At 42.3% G+C, this 21,310-nt stretch overlaps 1 protein-coding gene and 1 pseudogene across 15 annotated transcripts in view; one reads left to right on the top strand and one right to left on the bottom strand.

Annotated features, from left to right (window-relative positions):
• Positions 1-21,310, bottom strand: part of CCSER2 (coiled-coil serine rich protein 2) — a 221,163-nt gene that overhangs the window by 135,142 nt on the left and 64,711 nt on the right. The window contains exon 1 of one of the 15 annotated variants that reach the window (XM_054729286.1): positions 8,817-8,832. The exons of 12 other annotated variants lie outside the window; for them this stretch is intronic. The gene's annotated coding sequence lies outside the window, so the exon portion shown is untranslated. Of the gene's footprint in view, positions 1-5,200; positions 5,217-7,874; positions 7,890-8,816; positions 8,833-21,310 lie in introns of those variants that run through there. 2 more of the 15 variants (XM_054729288.1, XM_054729287.1) reach the window with 2 other exon arrangements.
• LOC103292865 (tropomyosin alpha-3 chain-like) lies at positions 18,351-19,061 on the top strand (annotated as a pseudogene).

Below are 21,310 nucleotides of genomic sequence, written 5' to 3'. Positions count from 1 at the left end.
GCAGGGCTGGACAGGCAACCTCAGGGTGGGCCTGGGGGTGGGTCCAGTGGTGCAGCTTGACAGCAGACAGCAGGGCCTGCTTGGCTGTAGTTGCTGGAGACCCACAACAGGCAAGTGGGACTGTAGGCAGCACCCAGCAGGGCCTGCTTGGCTGTTGCCACGGCGACCCGGGAGCAGACAAGCGCAGCTGCAGGCAGCACCCAGCAGGGCTTGCTTGCCCATCGCTATGGTGTGGAGCAGTCAAGCCCCACAGAGAGCAGAGAACCACAGGGAGCGGGCCTAAGCTGTCAGCAGGACATGCCCTGAAGGCTCTCAGATTGGAGAGGGTACAGGTCGGGCTGAGGGACCCCCCGTGCATGAATTTAATGCACTGGGCCTCTAGTATTTTGATAATTCTCAAAAATGAAATAACAAAAAAAAACATTGACAAGAATATGGATTAGAAAGAAAAATATGAAATAGATGTCCATTCGATATAAATAAATTATTAAATGAATAAGGGAGAAAAGGCACATTCCTTTCACTCTCACAGTAGAAAAACAAATAATTTATGTGGATACTCCACCCATAAGGTGGTGGAGCAAAAATAGCCACTCCTCAAGTAAGGACTGCTAGTGGTGATGTTTCGAAGAGTACATAAAGTATGGAAAGTGAGAAAGAAAGAACAATTTTATTGTCAAACCTGACAAACACTATCTGAAGCCACATGATAAGTCATGTTGATAGTATATACCCTGGATATAATGTGATGAGAGTGCATTTTACCTCTGTGGTCTTCCTATCAAAAATATATTATCCCAGTGTAATAAGAAAAGCATCAGACAAATCTCATTTGTGAAATATTCTACAAAATACCTGACATACAGTACTCCTCAAATTTAGCAAGGCCATCAAAAAGAATATATAAAGAACTCATACAACTTAACAAAATGAAGACAAACAATCCAATTAAAAGATGGGCAAAAGACATAAATAGACACTTCTCCAAAGAGAACATACAGATGGCCAAGAGACATATGAAAAATGCTCAAAGTCACTGATCATCAGAGAGATGCAAGTCAAAACGACAATGCGGTACCATCACACCTGTCAGAATGGCTACCATCAACAAATCAACAAATGACAAGTATTGGCGAGGATGCGGAGAAAAGGGAACCCTCGTGCACTGCTGGTGGGAATGCAGACTGGTGCAGTCTCTGTGGAGAACAGTATGGAGTTTCCTCAAAAAACTAAAAATGGAACTCCCATTTGACCCAGTGATCCCACTTCTAGGAATATATCCTAAGAAAGCCGAAACACCAATCAGAAAGAATATATTCACCCCTATGTTCACAGCAGTGCTATTTACCACCACTAAGATCTGGAAACAGCCCAAGTGCCCACCAGTGGATGAGTCGATAAAAAAGCTGTGGTACATTTACAGCATGGAATACTATGCAGCAGTAAAAAGGATCTATTACTCTTTGAGACAGCATGGAGGAACCTGGAGAGTATCATGTTAAGCAAAGTAAGCCAGTCAGAGAAAGACAAGTATCACATGATCTCACTTATCTGTGGAATCTAATGAAGAAAATAAACTGACAAAATAGATCCAGAGACATGGAAGCATGCAACAGACTGATGAATCTCAGAGGGAAGGGGGTAGGAGTGGGGAAAAAATTAACCAAAGAACATATATGCATATATGTATAACCCATGAACACAGACACTAGTAAGGTGAAGGCCTGGGGAGGGGGCAAGAGCAGGGTGAAGGGGGTCAATGGGGAGGGGAGAAGAGGACACATGTAATACTTTCAACAATAAAAATAAATTTTTTAAAAATTAACTTAGTTTAAAAAATAAAAAAGTCTAAGGAGACATGAATACTAACTATAATATAGTATCCTGAAATGAATCCTAAAACAGAAAAAGAAGAGAAAAACTGTGAGTATCTGAATAATATGGACTTTAAGAAATGAGATCAATATTGTTTCATTAATGTAATAAATGTACCATATAACAGACGCTAAAAATAAGGGAAACTGAATGTGGGGTATACAGGGACTCTCTATACTATCTTTGCAAATCTAAAACTGCTCTAAAAGTTTACTAAAAAGATGAACATTTACTCAGTTCTTAATGACATTAAGATATTACTATTAATTTTTTACAGGTACAATTATTACATTGTAACTGTCTTAACAACAGTACCTATCTGTTAGTCAGACATTGGAAATAACTATTGGTAAAAGACATTCATAAACATCTACATACTAGAGGCCTGGTGCACAAAATTTGTGCACGGGGGGGGGGAGGTGTCCCTCAGCCCAGCCTGCACCTTCTCCAATCAGGGACCCCTCGAGGGATGGCCAACTGCCCATTTAGGCCCGATCCCACTCACAATCCAGCACTGCTGGCTCCCAACCACTCGCCTGCCTGCCTGCCTGATTGCCCCTACCAGTGGTTCTCAAAACCTTTCTAATGCCGCGACCCTTTAATACAGTTCCTCATGTTGTGGTGACCCCCAACCATAAAATAATTTTTGTTGCTACTTCATAACTGTAATTTTGCTACTGTTATGAATCGTAATGTAAATATCCGTGTTTTCCGATGGTCTTAGGTGACCCTGCTAGCGGTTCTCAACCTGTGGATCGCGACATTAGAAAGGTTGAGAACCACTGCAACCACTTCTGCCTGCCAGCCTGATCGATGCCTAACTGCTCCCCTGCCAGTCCAATTGCCCCTAACTGCCCTCCCCTGCCAGCCTGGTCGCCCCTAACTGTCCTCCCCTGCAGGCCTGGTTGCCCCCAACTGCCCTCCCCTGCCAGTCTGGTCCCCCCAACTGCCCTCCCCTGCAGGCCTGCTCCCCCCAACTGCCCTCCCCTGCAGGCCTGATCACCCCCAACTGCCCTCCCTTGCAGGCTGGTCCCTCACAACTGCCCCTCCCCTGTTGGCCTGATTGCCCACAACTGCCCTCCCCTGCTGGCCATCTTGTGGCAGCCATCTTGTGTCCACATGGGAGCAGCCATCTTTGACCACATGGGGGCGGCCATCTTGTGTATTGGAGTGATAGTCAATTTGCATATTACTCTTTTATTAGATAGGATGTATATAAATATACATATAAATATTTTTGACATTTAAATCATGATGATGTCTAAGACTTGCTCAAATTAATCTCAGTGGGGGGAAGGCGTGGATAAATAGGAATATAAATGAATAAATGCTATGATTTTATCATTGTTAAAGTTGAGTAGTATAATGAACCCCCAAGACTCTAGGTTTGAGTATGTTTGAAATTTTCTACAAAGAGTTAAGTAACTACCTGACTTAAAAATTTAAGTACAAGGGCCAGAAAATGAACTTTAGGGAATCTTTCTAAAAGACAAAAGGATGGAAAAAATAAAAAAAACAAAACAACAAAAGTTGAAAAAAATGAACTGAAATAGTAGAGAAAAGAGGCTCATATGAGATATAATAACCAACTATTAGAAATTCTAGAAAAACAGCACATAAACAATGGAGGGGATAAAAGAATAGAGAGAGAGAGAGAAAAAGAAAACTTCCAGATTTCAAAAGGAAAATGGAACAAACTCCTCATTTAAGATGGGTTAAATAATGCTATTACATTATTTACAATTATTTCCTTGTAGGTACCCAAAACACATTTAGTGAGTGAAAATAAACCCAGACTAATACTCAACGCTATTAACTTCCAGTCCAGTGTTCTTCTCCATGTATCCTACTCCCATCATGACATTAAAAACTTCCTGAGAAATTTCAGATATAGTATTGGTATGAAACCCTCTCTGGAAAAATGCTGAGGCAGTTAGTCTAACCCTGGAGAAAATGCAAATGGCCAGATATAGTGAGAGTGATCAAATTTAAGCTAACAAAATATCACAATACAAGCATTAGACCGAAGAAATGTCTGTAAAATAGAGCTGGTTCCCACACCGAGAGAACAGAGTAACAGGGCTTTGTTGATGTGTCTACACAAATTCTTTAAAAGAATACCCTATGAAACAAAAATCTTTACAAGAGACTTCGGCTGTAGCTTAATTCTTCATAATTTCTCTTTTGCTTTCAAGAAATGATTATCTTAGATTTTTCCTCCATTCTTCTCAGGAACAAATCTAACTTAACACCTAGGAATACCTTTAAAAAATGAACACAGCATATAAGGTCACAAACCTAAGAGCACCAGAGGAAGAAATGACTACTTGCTGTTTCATTTTGAGGTTGCCATGCTGAAATTATGACTTCTCCTAAAAATGCTTTAAAAATGATACTGCAGGCCCTTGCCAGGTCGCTCAGTTTGTTAGAGCATTATCCTGATACGCCAAGGTTACAATTCAATCTCTGGTCAGGGCACATATAAGAATCAATCAAGTCTAGTAGGTATGGCTTAGTGGTTGAGCGTAGTTTGATTCCTAGTCAAAACACATGTCTGGGTTGTGGGCTGGATCCCCAGTGGGGGGCGGGGGGTGGGGGGTATGGGTGTGTGTTCAGGAAGCAGCTAATCAATGATTCTCTCATCATTGATGTTTCTATCCCTTCCTCCCTCTCTCTGATATCAATAAAAACATATTTTAAAAAAGAATCAACCAAAGAATGCATAAAGTGGAACAAATTGATGTTTCTCTCTCCATTTCTTGCCCGCTCTAAAATCAATCAATAAAAATGTTCTTAAAGATCTACTGAAATGAAAATAGGAATTCCACAAAAAGGAAATATCTTTCCTCATTAAGAAAATATTCCCTGTGAACTCTGAGGGACTAAGGGCTGCTGGTGGCTAACTGGGCAAAGGGGGGGGGGGAGAGAGAGAGAGAAGAGAAGAGGGGGAAGAAAGGGAAGGGAGGAGATAAAGAGAAGGAAAGAAAGAGAGAAAGAAAGAAAGAAAGAAAGAAAGAAAGAAAGAAAGAAAGAAAGAAAGAAAGAAAGAAAGAAAGAAAGAAAGAAAGAAAGAAAGAAAGAAAGAAAGAAAGAAAGAAAGAAAGAAAGAAAGAAAGAAAGAAAGAAAGAAAGAAAGAAAGAAAGAAAGAAAGAAAGAAAGAAAGAAAGAAAGGGGGGAGGGAGGGAGGAAAAGAAAGAGAGAGAAAGAGAGGGAGGGAGGGAGGGAAGGAAGGGAGAGCCTAGCAGCCATTTCTGTACAGGGGCCTCTCATGCAAACTGCCCTTTAGGGAGAAACCGCTGCTGAACTGCCTGCCCCTGCACTGACCTGGCTGGCTGCTCCGTTTCTGCATCTGAGCCCTCATAAAGGGTTCCTGGAATCCTATTTCCATCAATAGGACTAAGGCTTTCCCATCCAATCGGAGCTGTGCAGCTCTGACCAATCAGAGTGGATCTATTCTGACCAATGAGGGACCAGGGGCGGGGACTGCTGTCTACAGGAACCAGCTTCCCCTCGGGCTGGGAGAGGGCACTTTTTCCCCACAGCCTGGCTACTGCTTTTCCTCAGCTGGAGCTGAAACCATGAGTGGGGCGGACCACCCAGGAGCTGAGCTGCCCAGCTGAAGAGGGGCCTAGCCCTGCAGCCCTGCAGCCCCGCTGGGCACCATCCAGCTGCGCCCACAGCTGGGCTGCATTCCAGTCCAAGTGTTGGCGCTGCACAGTCTCCTTCTTCACTGCCCCACGTTGGGGATTCCTGTTGGCATTTGAATTGGCGCCAACGACCATGCGTTGACACCTGAAACCTGTGCATGTCAGGTTACATAGCAAAAGAAGAATTAAGGTTACAGATGGAATTATGGTTGCCAGTCAGCTGACCTAAAAATAGGAATAGCATCCTGGACTCCTGGATGACAGGATGGGTCCAATGTCATCACTCTTCAGAGAAGAGCCAGACAAAAAAAAAAAAAAGAAAGAAAGAAGCAGAGGAAGAATGGTCAAGGAGATGCAGTGGTGCTCGCTTAAAGATGAAAGGGGCAGGGGAGTGATTCAGGGGCAGATGCAGACCTGCTGACACCCTGACCTTAGCCCACTGAGACCTGCATCTGACTGCCAACCTATAAAACTCTAAGATAAAACAACTTACATTGTTTTAAACCATTAAATTTTACTTTAGTCTTTACAGATTTCAGATGAATAACTTTATATTGATTATAATGGTGGGTAGCAGATTTCAATTTACATGTGTGTTTGTCAAGACTTCAGCTAAGCCACGCCCTGGCATTGCTGCCTTGGCATCCATTTGTTTGGCCAGGCAACCTGCCAGGACCTGACACTGACATTAAAACCCTAGAAACAGCCTGTGGTGACAAGTAAATGTAAGTTCCCTGCCTCCCAGCACCTTCCCCTTGTGAGATCTTTAAATAAAACCACCTAAGCAACGGACCAAAACCCTGCTCCTGGTTTCAACTGACCGGTCCTGCCTTGGCCCTGAACCTCAAAGCACTCTCATAAAGGTATGTGCCCCAGGCCTGGTCACCTCTGCCTGTTCCTGCCTTGACCTTCCATGTGGCCCCGCCCTCAAGGTTGGTGGTGTATTTCTTCTGGGACCTGTAAATAGTAAACCTCTGTCTTAATTTCTCTTGTGGTCTTTTAGCTCACATCCCGCACACTTGGGCTCTACTCAACAAATGTTGATTAAAACGATGTTTACTAAATCGAAATGCCAAGTACATTAGTGATTTAGTGTAGTCCTCTTGCTGGATGATGGGAAAATGAATGTATTTAACGGCCCTAATTCCTTTGCTAGCCTGATTTCCTTCTTTTAGATTCAAGTTTCTAAATTTATAACCAGTCAAGTTATAGTGCATTTGGCTGAACATCAGACTTATTATGAATTATATCAAATGGAGTTTCAGAAATGTTTTTGAAGCATTTTTTTGTTTCATTACACTGTATACATTCACATCTTAAGTGTAATGTACATTTTTGGGGGGAGGTAGTAGTAATAAAAACATTACAGGATGACATTTAAGAATATGTTATAGCCCTGACTGGTTTGGCTCAGTGGATAGAGCGTCAGCCTGCGGACTCAAGGGTCCCGGGTTCGATTCCAGTCAAGGGCATGTACCTTGGTTGCTGGCACATCCCCAGTAGGGGGTGTGCAGGAGGCAGCTGATTGATGTTTCTTTCTCATCGCTGTTTCTAGCTCTCTATCCCTCTCCCTTCCTCTCTGTAAAAAATCAATAAAATATATTTTTTAAAAAAGAATATGTTATAGTAACCTCATAGATTTCTTAATTAGAGCATTTACAATTTGCTAGCAAGTTTTGGATAAGATAGGAAGGTGACTTGAAATGTTCTAGGTAAATACAATATCAGGAGTAACAACAACCAGATTGTAATACTGAGTAGCATTTTCATATGCAGAAGTTTCTAAACAATTAAATAGAAGCTGATATGAACATAGGATAAGGTGATAAACTTTCTTTTCTTTAAATTACAAAAATAAATATGCACTAGGATAGTCACTGCAGTTTATAATAGTACAATATTGGAAATAAGCTTAGCATCCATTGTGAGAAGAGTAATTGAATAAACGCTGTATCCCTACAGAATGAAGTTGTGTACAGTGATAACAAACAAACAAGGAACTGCTCTATAAGTAATATAAAGTAAATCAATAATTTAAATGAACCATGCTATGGAGGGGAGAACCTCAAAATGAAATATAAGCAGTAACAAATGAACCTAACAGGATTACAAATGAGTAACACAACCATTGGGATGAGAACTAAAAGAACTACCCTAAGTAAACATAATTTGTCTTTTCAGCGTGAGATGCAAGATTTTGCTTCCTTTCTGATTTCTTAATTCCCTTGCTTTGTCTTCAACTCTCTTCATCTCCCACTCCTCCATACCCTCAGTAGCGCTAACAGTCCTCTAGCACATCATGATTTTTGTGATACGTCCATGCCACTGTTCCTTACGCTTAAAATGCTCACCTTCTCTTTTCCTTGGCCAGTTGGTCAACCTTTTATTCATTCTCTGGAATTCAACTCAGATGTCACTTCCTCTCTGAAACCTTCTGAACACAAACAATTAAATCTCCATTCTGCATTATTTCAGGACCACATGCACACTAATCACAGGATGCATGGTATCACCTATAAAACTATAGTATGATAATAATATATACACTGAGTGGCCAGATTACTATGATCTCTGAACGCATAATAATCTGGCCACTCAGTATATACCCTATATAATAAAAGGCTAATATGCAAACTGTCCCCTCGACCAGGAGTTCGACCAGCAGGCAGGCCAGCCAACCGCCCATGTCCCCTCCCCCTGGCCAGACTGGCCAGCCCCACCCATGCACAAATTCATGCACCAGGCCTCTAATATATATACACACACACACTGAGTGGCCAGATTATTATTTGTTCAGAGATCAGTGTGTATATATACTATACTTCGAATTCATTAAGGACAAAGACAGCCTTATCCACATCCAGTATTTTCACCACTTAACAGTATGCATGGCACATAGTCAAAGCTCAATAATTATTGAATTAAAGTTCATATTGTAATAGACTTACTCTATAAGAAACAATATAAGAAAAGGGTCACAATAACTACACTTGATAAATTTAAACTTGTTTTCAAACATAAAAGTTATATTAATTGGGCAAAAAGAAGCTATGCCAATAATTAAATGCATATGGGGGATTCATTAGTTTGGAGGAAAAATATGACTTAAGAAACATTTATTTCCTCATTAGTTTGGAGGAAAAATATGACTTAAGAAACATTTATTTCCTCATCTCATTCTGCCCCTTATCTGTAAAACAATTAAATTGGATTAAATCCCTTCTCTGCTATTCTGTATCAGAGCATAGCTTTTTGAAAGTATCAATATCAGTTTGAGATTTTAATTTACCTACATTATGACAGTCTCAACTTTCTGTAAGCTGTCCCTCGACGATCATACCTATGCTAACTAACATCACATTTTTAGTTACTTGTACCTTGCTATTATGACACGAGGTACCTTTGACACTTTCTTTGTAAGTAGTATATGTCACAATGTGTATGGAAAAAAATTGAACAGTAGTAAATAGTACTTTCAGTTTATGTGTTTCTATTTACTTTGATTGAAACCCGTTTCAATAAGTATGTATGTATTGCATCCATATTTAGTGCCAGAAACCTAAAGAGAAAATGAAATATCAACTATATTAAAGACATATAGAAGGAATTGGAGATTAAAAGCAATTAGAGCCCTAGCTGGTTTGGCTCAGTGGATAGAGCATCGGCCTGCGGACTGAAGGGTCCCGGGTTCGATTCCAGTCAAGGGCACATGCCTGGTTGTGGGCTCCATCCCCAGTGGGAGGCGGGCAGAAGGCAGCCAATCAATGATTCTCTCATCATTGATGTTTCTATCCCTCTCTCCCTATCCCTTCCTCTCTGAAATCAATAAAAATAAAAATTAAAAAAAAGCAATTAGAGAGACAAATATAATGTGAGAATAAATCATGTGGAATCAGCCAAAAAAGGAATTTCGATTTAATATTACAAGGAATGGGAAAAATAAGTAAAATAGGCAATTTAGGATAATTTGGGCAAAATAAATGGAAACAATACTGGTTTTAACTTCTAAAAATGAGGGGGTGACTTTTCTCCCCTATAGTCACTAAATAACAGAATTTTTGTCAATTGAACCCTCTTAGCCCATTTTCAAAATTGCCCACCCCTCTAGATCTCCATTATGCCACCACCTTAGCCCAAGCCACTGCAACCCCCACTGGAACAGTAGGTTCCAGCAGCCTGTCCAGTTCCCTTCTAATTCAATCTTTATAAAGAGCCTTTTTTTAAATAAGTATTATATTATGTCTCTTTCCAGCTTAAAATCCTTCAACAGCTTCCCTTCAATTTTTTGGATAAATATCCAAATCCTTTGAGCTGAGCTCTAAGTGTTTCTTAAGTCATATTTCCCCCAAACTAATGAATCCCCAGATGCATTTAATTCTCGCCATCGCTTCTCTTTGCTCTTTACGAGTAGCTTCCTCTCCTGCCACTCCTCCCTCTGCATGAATACTCAGTCTAGACTGGCCTTCTCAGAGTTCCTCAAACACCCCATGATCTTAAGGCCTTTCCACATGCAACTTACTAAAACACATAATATTCTTTCAATTACATCAATCCTTTTTGTCTACTGAATCCTTCGACCAACTGAGCCTAAATATCACTTCCTGAAAAAGCCTCACCTAACACCCACCCCAGACCAGGTTTTCAAATGATATACTTTCACACTTTCTAATTCCCCTCTGTAGCCTTTTCCTCACTTATCAATTGAAGTAAGTGGTTAATGAGTTAGTTAAATAGTTCAACTACATCTGCTTAATCAGAACATAAGCACCACTGATGATTAGTGACAGTGAGCATCTTTTCATATATTTATTAACCATCTATATGTCCTCATAGGAGAAATGTCTATATAGGTCCTCTGCCAATTTTTTAATTGGATTTGTGTAGTTTTAATACTAAATTATATGACTTCTTTATAAATTTTGGATAATAACCTTATAGATGTATCATTAGCAAATATCTTCTTCCATTCAATAGGCTTTTTGTTTTGTTGATGGCTTCCTTTGCTGTGCAAAAGCCTTTAGTTTGATGCAGTGCCATTTGTTTATTTTTTGTTTCCCTTGCCCAAGGAGATATATCACACAAAAATATTACAAAGAGCAATGTCAGAGAACTTCCTATGTTTTCTTTTAGGAGTTCTATAGTTTCCAAAAAATGCAAATTAAAATCACAATGAGATATCACTTCACACCCTTCAAAATGGCTATCATCAATAAATGCACAAACAAGTGTTGATGAGGATGTGGAGAAAGGGGAACCCTTGTGTACTGTTGGTGGGGTTGCAAATTAGTGTAGTAACTATGGAAAACAGTATGGAGAGGTTCCTGAAAAAATGAAAAATAGAACTACCTATGACCCAGCAATTCCATTTCTCATATTTATCCAAAGAAATCCAAAACAGTAATTTGAAAGATATATGCACCCTATGTTCATTGCAGAGTTATTTACCATAGCCAAGCAATGGAAGCAACCCAAGTGCCCATCAACAGACAAGTGGATAAAGAGATGCATGTGGTGTATATATACAATGGACCATTACTCAGCCTTAAAAAAGAATGAAGTCTCTGCCGAAACCGGTTTGGCTCAGTGGATAGAGCGTCGGCCTGCGGACTGAAAGGTCCCAGGTTCGATTCTGGTCAAGGGCATGTACTTTGGTTGCGGGCACATCCCCAGTAGGGGGTGTGCAAGAGGCAGCTGATCGATGTTTCTCTCTCATCGATGTTTCTAACTCTCTATCCCTCTCTCTTCCTCTCTGTAAAAAATCAATAAAAAAGAGGAAAAAAAAAGAAAAAAAAGAAAGTGTTTTCAAAAAAAAAGAATGAAGTCTCACCATTTGTGAAAGTATGGATTAACCTGAAGGGTATCATGCTAAGTGAAATATGTCAGACAGAGAAAGACAAATACCATATGATTTCACTTATATGTGCAATCTAAAAAAAAAAAACCCAAAATAAATGAACAAACAAAATAGAAACAGATTCATAGATACAGAAAACAAACTGATGGTTGTTAGATGGCAAGGGGAGGAGGCTCTTGATAAAAAAGGTGAAGAAATTAAGAAGTACAAATTGGTGGTTACAATTAGTCATGGGGAGGTAAAGTATAGCATAGGGAATATAGCCAATAATACTGTAATAACTAGTATGTTGCCAGGTGGGTACTAGACTTATCAGGGAGGGGATCACTTTGTTAATTACATAACTGTCTAACCACTATGCTGGTCACCTGAAACTAATATAAAATAACTAGAAACCCGGTGCACAAAATTTGTGCACTGGGGGGGTGGGGGTCCCCTCAGCCCAGCCTGCACCCTTTCCAATCCTGGACCCCTCAGGGGATGTCCAACTGCTGGTTTAGGCCCAATCCCCAGGATCAGGCCTAAACCAGCAGTTGCACATCCCTCTCACAATCCAGGACCGCTGGCTCCGAACTGCTCACCTGCCTGCCTGCCTAATCATCCCTAACTGCCCCCCCTGCTGGCCTGCTCGCCTCCAACTGCCCCCCCACTGGCCTGGACACCCCTAATTGCCCCCCCCAGCTGGCCTGGTTGCCCTCAACTGCCCCCCTGCTGGCTTGGTCACCCCACACAGCCTGCTTGTTCAGTCGTTTGGTCGTCTCTCACTAACCCTCCTGCCGGCCTTGTAGCACCATGCAGCCTGCTGTTTGGTCGTTACTGTGACAGCGTCCTAGACAATTTGCATATTCCTCTATTATTAATATAGATACTGAATGTTGACTATAATTAAATTTGAAAAAAATATTTGAAAAAGAATATAAGCAACACTAAAATAGAATCAGCTGTCTTGATCACTGTATCCTCAGTCCTCTGCACATAATGGTTGCTAAAGATGCTGAATGAATCGATGGATACCTCTACTGGGGACCAGAGGAAAAATGGTACTAGGAATGACAACAAAGAGAAAACTGAATGCCTTACATAGATGCATATTTGGTTTAGAAAATTAATTTCTGAATCTTTTAAAATTATGTACAATGTTCTAATGTAGGAGTCAGCAAATGTTTCCTTAAAGGTGAAATAGTAAATATTTTAGGTGTTTGGGTAATTCAGTCTCTGTTGCAACTACTCAGTCCTGCCACAGTAGCATGAAAGCAGCCATGGACTGTATGTAAACTCAAGGGCATGGCTGTGTTCCAGTAAAGCTTTATTTATAAAAAGAGGAGGAAAGCTTGCTGGCTGTAGTTTGCTGGCCCCTATTAATACATTCCAAAGAAACAAGAGTTAGAAATTAAACAAATGCAAAAAAAATATGTTTAAAGCCTGCTGTTCAGTTGTTTGGTCGCCCCTCACTGCCTCCCCGGCCGGCCTGGTCACCCCACACAGCCTGCTGCTCAGTCTTTTGGTCATCCCTCACTAACACCCCTGCCGGCCTGGTCGCTCCACACAGCCCACTGCTCAGTCATTTGGTCGGCCCTCACTAACCCTTTGTGACATTATGTATGGACCTGGAGAACATTAAGTGAAATAAGCCCGTGAGAGAAAGACAGGTATCATATGATTTCACTTATATGTGAAATCTAATTTTAAAAATGAACTAACAAGCAAAATACAGACAGATTTATAGATAGTAGGCTGACAGCTGTGGGGGGGGGGGGGGATGGTGCAAATAAAAGGAGAGAACTCATTAAAATGGACAACAGCGGCGACTGAGTAGAAAAGGCTATAGGGGATATAAATTGTGATGGAAAAAATAAAATAAAGGAAGAAAATTAAGTCTTAAATGTAACAAAATTAAAACTAGAAAATGAATTCGGCAATGTAGCAGGATACAAAATTAACGCCAAGAAATCTATGGCCTTTCTATACACCAATAGTGAACTTACAGACAGAGAGACTAAAAAAGCAATCCCATTTACCATCGCACCAAAAAAATTAAGATACCTAGGAATACACTTAACTAAGGAGGTAAAAGACCTATACACGGAAAACTACAGGACACTGAAAAAAGAGATAGAGGAAGACGTAAACAGATGGAAGAACATACCATGTTCATGGATTGGTAGAATCAACATCATTAAAATGTCCATACTACCCAAAGCAATCTATAGATTCAATGCACTCCCCATTAAAATACCAATGGCATATTTCACAGACCTTGAAAGAACTCTCCAAAAATTCATCTGGAATAAAAAAAGAACCCGAATAGCCACAGCAATCCTGAGAAAGAAGAATAAAGTAGGAGGGATCTCAATACCAGATTTCAAGCTGTATTACAAAGCCACTGTTCTCAAAACAGCCTGGTACTGGCACAAGAACAGACATATAGATCAATGGAACAGAATAGAGAATCCAGATATTGACCCAAACCACTATGCTCAATTAATATTTGACAAAGGAGGCATGAACATACAATGGAGTCAAGACAGTCTCTTCAATAAATGGTGTTGGGAAAATTGGACAGATACATGCAAAAAAATGAAGCTTGATCACCAACTTACGCCATACACAAAAATAAACTCAAAATGGATACAGGACTTAAACATAAGACGGGAAACCATAAAAATACTAGAGCAAGCCACAGGCAGCAAAATCTCAGACATATGCCAAAAGAAATTCTTCACTGACACTGCCCCTAGGGCAATGGAAGATAAAGAGAAAATTAACAAATGGGACTACATCAAAATAAAAAGCTTTTTCACAGCAAAAGAAACCATCAACAAAACAACAAGAAGGCCTACTGCATGGGAGAACATATTTGCAAATGGCATCACTGATAAAGGTTTAATCTCCAACATCTATAGGCAGCTTATACAACTTAATAAAAGGAAGATAAATGATCCAATAAAAAAATGGACAACAGACCTAAATAGAACCTTTTCAAAAGAAGACAGAAGGAAGGCCAAGAGACACATGAAAACATGCTCAACGTCACTAATTATCCGAGAGATGCAAATCAAAACAACAATGCGGTACCATCTCACACCTGTCAGAATGGCTATCATCAACAAATCAACAAACGACAAGTGTTGGCCAGGATGCGGAGAAAAAGGAACCCTCGTGCACTGCTGGTGGGAATGCAGATTGGTGCAGCCACTGTGGAGAACATTATGGAGTTTCCTCAAAAAACTGAAAATGGAACTCCCATTTGACCCAGTAATCCCACTCCTGGGAATATATCCGAAGAAACTAGAAACACCAATCGGAAAGGATATATGCACCCCTATGTTCATAGCAGCACAATTCACAATAGCTAAGATTTGGAAACAGCCTAGGTGCCCGTCAGCAGATGACTGGATCAGAAAACTGTGGTACATCTACACAATGGAATACTATGCTGCCATAAAAAAGAAGGAATTCTCAGCATTTGCAGCAACCTGGATGGAATTGGAGAACATTATGTTAAGTGAAATAAGCCAGTCAATGAAAGAAAAATACCACATGATCTCACTCATTTATGGATAATAAAGAACATTATAAACTTGAACAAAAAGACAGATACAGAGACAGTAAAGCATCAAACAGACTGTCAAATTACAGGGGGAAAGTTAGGGAGAGGTGGGGGAGATAAGAGATCAATCAAAGGACTTGTATGCATGCATATAAGCATAACCAACGGATGCAAAACTCTGGGGGGTGAGGGCATATATGGGAGTGGGGTGGGGGGTGGCAATGGTAAGATATGTACACATATAATACCTTAATAAAAAAATAAATAAAAAATAAAAAAATAAAACTAGAAGTTAATAAAATAATAATAAATACCTAACATTATTGAGCTCTTGCTATCCTATCGAATAAAAGGGTAGTATGTAAATTAACCATCACTCTGCTACACCCACAAGCCACGCCCACCAGCCAATCAGGAGCAAGTATGCAAATTACCCAAACAAGATGGCTGTGGCCATGGAAAGAGCGGGAGGCTTGGATTTCCCCAGTAATGGAGGAAGCCAAGCTTTCCGCACACCCTGGCCAGCCTAGGCCTCCACTCAAGGCTACAAAGTTTCAATTATAGAAGATAAATAAATCCCAACAAAAATGGCAGCAGCCATGGAGCTGGAGAGAGCAGGAGGCTTGAGTTGCCCCCGGCAATGGAGAAAGCCAAGCTTTCCGCACACCCTGGCTGGCCTAGGTCTCCACTCAAAGCTACAAAGTTTCAATTGTAGAAGATAAATAAATCCTAGATACCAGGGCCTCCACTTGGGTCGCCGGGGGGCGTGGCCAGCCTGCAAACCACCACAGGATCCTCGCCCAGGCTGCCCCATGCCCCAAGGAAACCCCCACCCTGATCTGGGACACCCTTCAGGGCAAACTAGCTGGCCCCCACCCATGCACCAGGCCTCTATCTTATCTAATAAAAGAGTAATATGCAAATCGACCATCACTCCAACAAACAAGATGGCTGCCCCCATGTGGACACAAGATGGCCACCACAAGATGGCCAGCAGGGGAGGACAGTTGGGAGGGACCAGGGTTGCAAGGGAGGGCAGCTGGGGGCGATCAAGCCTGCAGGGGAGGGCAGTTAGGGGTGACCAGGCCAGCATAGGAGGGAAGTTGGGGGTGACCGGGCCTGCAGGGAAGGGCAGTTGGGAGGGACCTAGGCCTGCAGGCGAGAGCAGTTGCGGGGGGGACCAGGCCTGCAGGGGAGGGCAATTAGGGGCAAACAGGCTGGCAGGGGAAGGCAGTTAGGGGCAAACAGGCTGGCAAGGGAAGGCAGTTAGGGGCAATCAGGCTGACAGGGGAGTGGTTAGAGGGTTATCAGGCTGGCAGGCAGAAGCGGTTAGGGGCAATCAGGAAGGCAGGCAGGCGAGCAGTTGGGAGCCAGCAGTCCTGGATTGAGAGAGGGATGTCTGACTGCCCGTTTAGGCCCGATCCTACCAGGGGGAGAGGGAGGGAGGGAGAGAGGGAGAAGGGGAGAGAAAGAGTGCAAATAAAAGGATTGGGATTGGGCCTAAACAGGCAGTCGGACATCCCTCGAGGGGTCCCAGATTGGAGAGGGTGCAGGCTGGGCTGAGGGACAGCCCAACCCCCCCACGTGCACAAATTTCTTGCATTGGGCCTCTAGTCATAAAATAATAATAAATATCTAATCTTACGAGCTCTTGCTATATCCCTTGCACCAAGCATGATGGACTTATTTAATGTTAACAACAACCCCATGACAAAAAATGAAATAGGATCCCAAGTCAAATTTATAGAAAATATTCCTTTATTAACTTTTGGTCGAGAATATGTTTGTATATTTTCAGAAAACAACTCCGAGACTATGTGGATTCCAGCAACAGAGAGGAATCGACAGGACTACTCCAGCCATGAAGACAGAAGAGAAGCAGTCCAGAGACGGAAGACGCTGATGTGGCCTTCCCATACTAGCAGTTAGCAGCTGTGCATCACTGCAGGTTGCCCAGGACTAAACCAGACAGAGTCAGACCTGCATTACCACCATTTGTCCACCATCCAGAACTGAAATGTCAGTGCTGACATGTACACATAAGGAACTGTTGGACATTGAAATTGGGTCTCAAAAGAACTGTTAGCCCAGAAAGAAACTCACTACAGACTGATTCATTTGCCTGTCACCATAACCATTACTGCTTGTCTCATTTTCGGTTCTTATAAGTGTATTTCTAATAGCACATGATCTCACTCATCTAGGGGAAATAATGAACAACATAGACTGATGAACAAGAACAGACCCAGAAACAAGGAGGCATGGATCAGACTGTCGGGCCTCAGAGGGAGGGTAGGGAAGGGTGGGGGTAAAAGGGAGAGATCAACCAAAGGACTTGTGTGCAAGCATATGAGCCTAACCAGCGGTTAAGGACAACAGGGGGGTGGGGGCATGTGTGGAGAGGGGTGTGGGATGGGATTGGGGGGATGAGGAAAAATATGTGATACCTTAATCAATAAAGAAATTAAAAAACAACAACAACAACAACAACAACCCCATGAGGTAATCAGAGATGATACTCAAAATACTCAATAACCAATATCACATGGCTGCTACACCATTCAGGCATGTACTTCCTAATGTCAGCCTTGGAGACAGATACTTTTATTATCGCCACATTCCTTTTTATTTTATTTATTTATTTATTTTGCCACATTGCTTTTTAAAAAGAAACAGAGAATCCAAGATATACAGCTAGTACATGACAGAGATTGGCTTTTTAATTTCCTTGTTACAGAACCCTGGCTCTTAGTTACTGTCCTACACTGCCTCTCAATATAAAAACTATAGCTGTATGGCTGGCCCTATGACGGGGAGGATTATCTTACACCCACACAACAACACATTACTATCTAAATTTTGATAGACTAACCAGTGGTAGAAGGCACAATACACAAAGTTAGAAGACACTGGCTGAGAAAAGATTAATTATGATACACTTAACAAGAATACGGTCCTGGTTGATTTTGCTCAGTGGTTAGAACATTGGCCTGGAGACCAAAGTGTTGCAGGTTCGATTCCAACACAAGGGCTCATACCTCGGTTGCAATTCCGATCCCAACCCCAGTCGGGGCGCAAGCACAGGAAACCAATCAATGTGTCTCTCTCAGGTCGATGTTTCTTTCTCTCTCTCTCTCTCTCTCTCTCTCTCTCTCTCTCTCTCTCTCTCTCTCTTCTCTCTCTCCTCTCCCTCTCTCTCTCTCTCCCTCCCTCCCTCTCTTCCTCCCTCCCTCCCTCTCCCCCTTTCCCCCTCGCCCTGTTTCTCCCTCCCTCCCTCTTCCCTCCCTTCCACTCTAAAAATCAATGGCAAAATATCTTCAGGTGAGAATTTAAGAAAATAAAGAATTAAATTCAGACCACACACGACACTTTTCCTTATCAATAAGATAAAAGCAGGAACTCGAGCAGGAGCTGGTGGGCATCATGGCTAGGATCACCACCACTGAGGCGGTGAAATGCAAGACCCCAGTTCTGCATAACAGGCCGATGATGCAGACGAGAGGGCCTAGCGCCTCCAGCGGGAAATGGAGGGAGAAAGGCAGGCGGGGAACAGGCTGAGGCTGAGACAGCCTCCGGAAGCGTAGGATCCAGCGGGTTGAAGAGGAGCTGGACCGTGCTCAGAGCACTGGCCACTGCCCTGCAAAAATTGGAGGAAGCTGCTAAAGAGAGCAAGAGATGTATGAAGGTTACTGAAAATCAACCTGGAAAAGAAGGAAATCCAACTCAAAGAAGCTAAGCACATCACAGAAGAGGCAGAGAGAAAGGATGAAGAGGTGGCTCGTAAGTTGGTGATTATGAGGGAGGCTTGGACCACACAGAGGAATGAGCTGCGCTGGCAGTCTCATTGCCGAGAGATGGATGAGCAGATCAGACTGATGGGCCGGAACCTGAGGTGTCTGAGTGCTGCTGAAGAAAAGTACTCTCAACAAGAAGACAAATATGCGGAAGACATCAAGATTCTTACTGATAAACAAACTCAAGGACGCAGGGACCCGTGCTGAGTTTGCTGAGAGATCGGTAGCCACGCTGGAAAAGACAACTGATGATTTGGAAGATAAACTGAAATGCACCAAAGAGGACACTCCGTACACAAAGGAGGCTGGACCTGCTCTGCTGGACCTGAATGAGATGTAGAGCACCCCAGTCCCGCCCTGCCGCTGCTCCTCCCTCCGACCCTGACACCCCCGCGCCCCAGGCCAGCCTGCTTGAAGCTGACCTTTAAACTGAGGGCTGATCTTTAACTGGAAGGCTGCTTTCTCCTTTCACTGCCTCCCACCGCCCCCAACCTGTGTCTTTTTCACCAAACTGTCTCTGCCTCTCCTCAGAGATTTTGATTGGGCTAGAGGCGGAGCACCTTTGGGAACATTTAAGGGAATGTCTTTAAAGGCATGTTGTGATGTACACATTTTGTAATTACCTTTTTTGTTGTTGATGTGGCAAGCATTTGTAAAACATTCCAAATAATTCCAGAGTTTTCAAGCAGCAGTCTAATCCGTCTCACTTTTAGGAGGTACCCTTTCAGTTTAGTCTATAGTGCCCTCTCTGTAGAGGAGGGAAAGAGGTGTGGGCCGGCCACACTGAGAGCCACATAGAGCCCAGAGAACGCCTCCTCTATGGGGAATCATTGCTTTGTGCAGAGTGCTAGCCAAGTCGGAAAGCTGATTCCAGGAGTTAGCAAAAAAATAGGGTGATGTTTAGGTTTCAGCTTTTAAGGTATCTTGGGGCAATTTATTTTTTTCATCAGAAGTGACCAAACAAATTAAAATGGTGAGACCTCTGTCTGAGACCAAATCTGTGTCCAATCTCTAGCCTTTCCCCAGGGCTCCCAGAATGGAGCATATGCTCCTTATGTCGAAGTGACCAGTCACTTGCTCTTTCGCCTCCTTGAATGGAAGAAAATGATGATTTCATCACTGACTTAGCCTCATGGAACTCATCCATCACTCTCTTCTGGGTCTGAAGCTGCTGTCTCTGTAAGTGCCATCTCATTGTGCTTTGTGTCAATTAGTTCTGGAGAAATCTTGAATAGTTTATGTATAAAATTTTTTCAATTTCGTACCCAAAAAAGACCCCAAAGCAGCCACAGCAATCTTGAGAAAGAAGAACACAGTTGGAGGGATCACAATACCAGATTTCAAGTTATACTACAAAACTACTGTCATCAAAACTGCCTGGTACTGGCACAAGAACAGGCATATAGATCAATGGAACTGAACAGACCCCAGAAATTGACCCGGGCCACTATCTATGCTCTCTTAATATTAGACAAAGGAGCAAGAGCATACAATGGAGTCAAGACAGTCTCTTCCACAAATGGTGTTGGGGAAATTAGACGGGTACATGCAAATAAAAGAAACTGTCCAACTTACACCATACATAAGAATAAACTCAAAATGGATAATAAAAGACTTACATGTAAGTCTTGAAACCATAAAAATCTTAGAAGAAATCATAGGCACCAAAATATCAAACATATGTCATAGCAATATGTTTACAGATACATCTCCTAGGACAGTGGACGGCAAAACATGGCTCACGAGCCACATGCGGCTCTTTGGCCCCTTGAGTGTTCTATCACCACTTCTTCAAAATAGACTCGCCCAGGCCAAAAACCGACTTCTGCGCATGGGCCACGAAGTTTCAATCGCACTGTACGTGCGTGCCCGCATGTGGTATTTTGTGGAAGAGCCACACTCAGGGGCCAAAGAGCCACATGTGGTGGTTTGCCGACCACTGTCCTAGGACAATGGAAACTAAGGAGAAAATAAACAAATGGGACTACTTAACAAGATAAGATAATCCTGAACAACTTTCACCAACAAATGACAACTGACTAGTAGATAAAATGGACAAATTCTCAAAAACCAACACAAAAAGAAATACATACATACATATATTTTCCAAGCCACCCCCGTTGGTCAGCGCACATCATAGCAAGCGATTGAACTCCCCATCAGTCGAACTCCCAAGGGGATACTTTGCATATTAGACTTTTATATATATACTAGAAGCCCAGTGCACAAAATTCGGGGGGAGGATGTCCTTCAACCCGACCTGCACCCTCTCCAATCTGGAAGCCCTCAGGGATGGCAGCTGGCAGCTGGACATCCTTCTCACAATCCAGGACCTCTGCTTCCTAACCGCTCACCTGCCTGCCTGCCCTAACCACTCTGCCTGACTACTTGATCCCCCTAACTGGCCTCCCCTTCCGCCCTGGTGGCCCCTATTAACTTTTTTTTTTTTTTAAACCTTATCCTCTTCACACACAATTGTATTTGACTTCCTTATTGGCTTCTCCGTCACACAATTTTTCTCTCTCCTTTAACCCTTTGCACTCACTTGCTTTTTTCTCGATTCCTTTATTCTACTCGGGATTTAATTTT

The sequence above is a fragment of the Eptesicus fuscus genome, chromosome 17 (assembly GCF_027574615.1).
Source record: "Eptesicus fuscus isolate TK198812 chromosome 17, DD_ASM_mEF_20220401, whole genome shotgun sequence".
NCBI lineage: Eukaryota > Metazoa > Chordata > Mammalia > Chiroptera > Vespertilionidae > Eptesicus > Eptesicus fuscus.
Note: the sequence above shows the minus strand (reverse complement) of the source record. Positions and strands in the feature narration are given on the sequence as shown.